The following is a 5816-nucleotide window of genomic DNA, read 5'->3' as shown; positions in this document are numbered from 1 at the left end:
TTTTTTATTGTGTCTATTTGATTCTTCTCTCTTTTTTTCTTTATTAGTCTTGCTGGCGGTCTATCAATTTTGTTGATCATTTCAAAAAACTAGCTCCTGGATTCATTGATTTTTTTTGAAGGGTTTTTTATGTCTCTATCTCCTTCAGTTCTGCTCTGATCTTAGTTATTTCTTGCCTTCTGCTAGCTTTTGAATTTGTTTGCTCTTGCTTCTCTAGTTCTTTTAATTGTGATGTTAGGGTGTTGATTTTAGATGTTTCCTGCTTTCTCTTGTGGGCATTTAGTGCATAAATTTCCCTCTACACACTGTTTTAAATGTGTCCCAGGGATGCTGGTGCGTTGTATGTTTGTTCTCATTGTTTTCAAAGAACATCTTTATTTCTCCCTTCATTTCGTTATTTATCCAGTAGTCATTTAGGAGCAGGTTGTTCAGTTTCCATGTAGTTGTTCGGTTTTGAGTGAGTTCCTTAATCCTGAGTTCAAATTTGATTGCACTGTGGTCTGAGAGCCAGTTTGTTGTGATTTCTGTTCTTTTACATTTGCTGAGGAGTTCTTTACTTCCAATTACGTGTTCAATTTTAGAATAAGTGTGATGTGGTGCTGAGCAGAATGTATATTCTGTTGATTTGGGGTGGAGAGTTCTGTAGATGTCTATTAGGTCCACTTGGTGCAGAGCTGAGTTCTAGTCCTGGATATCCTTGTTAACTTTCTGTCTCATTGATCTGTCTAATATTGACAGTGGGGTATTAAAGTTTTCCATTATTATTGTGTGGGAGTCTAGGTCTCTTTGTAGGTCTCTAAGGACTTGTTTTATGAATCTGGGTGCTCCTATATTGGGTGCATATATATTTAGGATAGTTCGCTCTTCTTGTTGAATTGATCCCTTTACCATTATGTAATGGCCTTCTTTGTTTCTTTTGATCTTTGTTGGTTTAAAGTCTGTTTTTATCAGAAACTAGGATTGCAACCCCTGCTTTTGTTTTCCATTTGCTTGGTAGATCTTCCTCCATCCCTTCATTTTGAGACAATATATATGTCTTTGCTCATGAGATGGGTCTTCTGAATACAGCACACTGATGGGTCTTGACTCTTTATCCAATTTGCCAGTCTGTGTTTTGTAATTGGGGCATTTAGCCCATTTACATTTAAGGTTAATATTGTTATGTGTGAATTTGATCCTGTCATTATGATGTTAGCTGGTTGTTTTGCTCGTTAGTTGATGCAGTTTCTTCCTAGCATTGATGGTCTTTACAATTTGGCATGTTTTTGCAGTGGTTGGTACAAGTTGTTTCTTTCCACATTTAGTGCTTCCTTCAGGAGCTCTTGTAAGGCAGGCCTGGTGGTGACAAAATCTCTCAGCATTTGCTTGTCTGGAAAGGATTTTATTTCTCCTTCACTTATGAAGCTTAGTTTGGCTGGATATGAAATTCTGGGTTGAAAATTCTTTTCTTTAAGAATATTGAATATTGAATAGTGGCCCCCACTCTCTTCTGGCTTATAGGGTTTCTGCAGAGAGATCCACTGTTAGTCTGATGGGCTTCCCTTTGTGGGTAACCCAACCTTTCTCTCTGGCTGCCCTTAACATTTTTTCCTTCATTTCAACCTTGGTGAATCTGACAATTATGTGTCTTGGGGTTGCTCTTCTCGAAGAGTATCTTTATGGTGTTCTCTGTATTTCCTGAACTTGAATGTTGGCCTGCCTTGCAAGGTTGGGGAAGTTCTCCTGGATAATATCTTGAAGAGTGTTTTCCAACTTGGTTCCATTCTCCCTGTCACTTTCAGGTACACCAATCAAACGTAGGTCTGGTCTTTTCACATAGTCCCATATTTCTTGGAGGCTTTGTTCGTTCCTTTTCATTCTTTTTTCTCTAATCTTGTCTTCACGCTTTATTTCATTAAGTTGATCGTCAATCTCTGATATCCTTTCTCCCGCTAGATTGATTCAGCTATGGATACTTGTGTATGCTTCACAAAGTTCTTGTGTGTGTTTTTCAGCTCTATCAGGTCGTTTATGTTCTTCTCTAAACTGGTTATTCTAGTTAGTAATTCCTCTAACCTTTTTTCAAGGTTCTTAGCTTCCTTGCACTGGGTTAGAACATGCGCCTTTAGCTCAGGGGGTTTGTTATTACCCACCTTCTGAAGCCTGTTTCTGTCATTTCGTTAAACTCATTCTCCGTCTAGTTTTGTTCCCTTGTTGGTGAGGAGTTGTGGTCCTTTGGAGGAGAAGAGGCGTTCTGGTTTTTGGAATTTTCAGCCTTTTTGCACTGGTTTTTCCTCATCTTAGTGCATTTATCTATCTTTGGTCTTTGATGTTGGTGACCTTCGGATGGGGTTTTTGTGTGGACGTCCTTTTTCTTGATGTTGATGTTGATGCTGTTCCTTTCTGTTTGCTAGTTTTCCTTCTAATAGTCAGACCCCTCTGCTGCAGGACTGCTAGAGTTTGCTGGAGGTCCACTCCAGACCCTGTTTGCCTGGGTATTACCAGCAGAGGCTGCAGAACAGCAAAAATTGCTGCCTGTTCCTACCTCTGGAAGCTTCGTCCCAGAGGGGCACCCGCCAGATGCCAGCCAGAGCTCTCCTGTATGAGGTGTCTGTTGACCCCTGTTGGGAGGTGTCTCCTAGTTCGGAGGCTCGGGGGTCAGGGACCCACTTAAGGAGGCAGTCTGTCCCTTAGCAGAGCTCAAGTGCTGTGCTGGGAGATCCGCTGCTCTCTTCAGCGCCGGCAGGCACAACGTTTAAGTCTGCTGAAGCTGCACCCACTGCTGCCCCTTCCCCCAGGTGCTCTGTCCCAAGGAGATGGGAATTTTATCTATAAGCCCCTGACTGGGGCTGCTGCCTTTCTTTCAGAGATGCCCTGCCCAGAGAGGAGGAATCTAGAGAGGCAGTCTGGCTACAGCGGCTTTGCCAGACTGCAGTCCCTGGGGGCTTTGTTTACACTGTGAGGGGAAAACTGCCTACTCAAGCCTCGGTAATGGTGGACGCCCCTCCCACCACCAAGCTCAAGAGTCCCAGGTTGACTTCATACAGCTGTGCTGGCAGCAAGAATTTCAAGCCAGTGGATCTTAGCTTGCTGGGCTCCATGGGGGTGGGATCCGCTGAGCAAGACCACATGGCTCCCTGGCTTCAGCCCCCTTTCCGGGGGAGTGAATGGTTCTGTCTCACTGGTGTTCCAGGTACCACTGGGGTATGAAAAAAAACTCCTGCAGCTAGCTTGGTGTCTACCCGAATGGCCGCCCTGTTTTGTGCTTGAAACCCAGGGTCTAGAGATGTAGGCACCCAAGGGAATCTCCTGGTCTGCGGGTTGCAAAGACTGTGGCGAAAGCATAGTATCTGGGCCAGAGTGCACTGTTTCTCATGGCACAGTCCCTCATGGCTTCCCTTGGCTAGGGGAGGGAGTTCCCTGTCCCCTTGCACTTCCTGGGTGAGGTGACGCCCCACCCTGCTTCAGCTTGCCCTCCATGGGCTGCACCCACTGTCTAACTAGTCCCAACGAGATGAGCCGGGTACTTCAGTTGGATATGCAGAAATCACCCACCTTCTGCGATGATCTCGCTGGGAGCTCCAGACCAGAGCTGTTCCTGGGGCTTTTATGTTTTTAGTGCTCATTTGTTTGGCATGGGGTGGGGGGCAATTCTATGAGGACATTTAGAATTTTCAGAACTATTTTGCTCATAATCAAGGGTTGCACGAGCATTAAGTTTCAAATCTCTTCAGTAGACGAACCATGCAAAATACCAATATCACTGTGTATTAGTATTTAGCAGTCTTATCCTTGATGTGGAGTGTATCCTCACACTTCCTCTGTGAGAAGTCTTTTGTGAGACTTATTCCCAGGTAAAGAGCCAGTCAGGGGCCTGGCTGCTGCCCTCTGGATGGCGCAACAGAGAGATGATGTCCCAGTGTCTCTGGCGGCTTCTTACAGAACCCTGTCCCTGAGGTTATGTCCCTTCTTCATGAGGAGACACCTTCAGGGGTGGGTCTGCCTGAGAGCTCCAAAACATGATTTCTGCTGAGAAACCTGTGTCTGTCATTGGTGCATCCTCTGTTCATCTCATGAGATTTTATTTTCCAAAGTGCTTTTAAAGCAACGGCATAGAACATAAGGTGTTGCCAGTGCATTGCATCAAGCCTCTATCAGCCTAAAAGCCTTTTAGGAAAAGAATTAAAAGACAAACACCCAGAAGAAAGTTCTATTGTGCTATTTACTACCTGGCAGGGAATAGGGTCTTGTGCCCACCTCATTGACCATCACTTAGACCAGGTATTAAGCAGAATAATTCTCTTTGACAAACAACAGCCTTATGGAATCCATGAGAATGTTCAGGGAACCCTGACAGAGATAAGAACTAGTTTCCAAGAATAGGAAAAGATGGTATGGCAAATCTTTGCCTTTACTTTGATCTGTGGCAGGAAACTGGTTTTTAAGAAAATCTGGGTTGTTCCTCCACCTCCTTTTCTTTGTCTTTTATATTTCTGTGGGTATGCTAGTTTCTAGTTGTTATACACATTAACTGAACACCTCATCACTCACCAACTCTGCCCCTGTGGCTACAGTTTGTGTATGCCTCTCTCCTGGAGCAGAGGAGATCCTTGGTCTGATAACACACTCAGTCTTCCCAAAGTCATGGCTCTAAGGGAAACAAGCCACACGCGAATCCAACAGGCTTAGACAGAGGACTTGGATTTCCACATGCTTGGCTCAACCCTGGAAGTGACTTGGGCTATTGCCTCACCACATGAAGAGCTCTAAGCATTCAGGTAATTATGGTTTTTGCCCTCAGAAGGCCACAAATGACTGGAATCAGTGGCATGGAGAATAAGAGAGAAAATGCAGAAACTATTCACTCCTGCTACAGGATAATGGGTAGACAGAACTGCAATTCAGATTCTAGAGCCCCTGGGAAGACAGTTAATCAGTAATCCAGCACAGAACCATGTTTGAGAAGAGTGGAGAAGCCAACAGTGTTCCAGAAGACGTGCTGCCTTCCTTCTCCCCCAAGTTTGATGCTGCTTGTTTTGTTATGCAACATGCCCTTGAGTTTCTATCCAACACTGGAGCTTTTTACCCAGGTCCATCCACACCTTCTAGCGCAAAATGCCCTGTGCAAATTGTATATAGATTAAGACACCTCTTGTGCACCACACTCAACCCCCAATCCTCTCAGCCCACCACTTACTCCAGCCACTGTTGCAGTGACCAGTTCTCATGGGCTCTGGCAACCCCTACTTCAGCCCTGCAATGTATTCTCTCTTGCTTTCTACCCACGAGACAGAACTTATTTGGGACTCATGCATGTGCAGCCTGGAAACGTGTGGAGCTGACACCTGTGGGCTGCCTTTACAAACGGATGCCAACAGATAAATGCTTCCCCCTTTTACTCAAGGTACAGATGGTGTTGAGATGCATTTCATAAGCTTCTTCTGAAGTCCTTGCTGGATGGAGCATCCCTGCCTTTGGTGCTAGTCAACCTGAAAATGCATCCTTGTATTCAGCCTCCCTCCTTCCCTGTTCTCCTCCTGTCTTTTATTGCTGCTCCCTGGAATCTTGTCCCCAAAGCATAAACTGCTTAACTGCACAGAAGCACTTGTCTCAGGCTCTACTTTCAAGGGAACCCAAGATACATTTGTGCAAGAAGGCTGGCTCAGCCCATAGTCAATTAATAAAGTGAAGAATTCAAGTGCACAAGAATCAAATCTTAGTCTTAGAGATTAATCCCAACCATTGCTAGAATTAGCCCAAGCTGATACAGAGAAAAGGCAGATGACAGTGTGGCACAGGCTCACTAAATTCTAGAAATAAAGATTCTAGGCAGTTGC

Source organism: Gorilla gorilla, chromosome 4, assembly GCF_029281585.2.
Source record: "Gorilla gorilla gorilla isolate KB3781 chromosome 4, NHGRI_mGorGor1-v2.1_pri, whole genome shotgun sequence".
In the NCBI taxonomy this organism is placed as follows: Eukaryota; Metazoa; Chordata; class Mammalia; order Primates; family Hominidae; genus Gorilla; species Gorilla gorilla.
Note: the sequence above shows the minus strand (reverse complement) of the source record.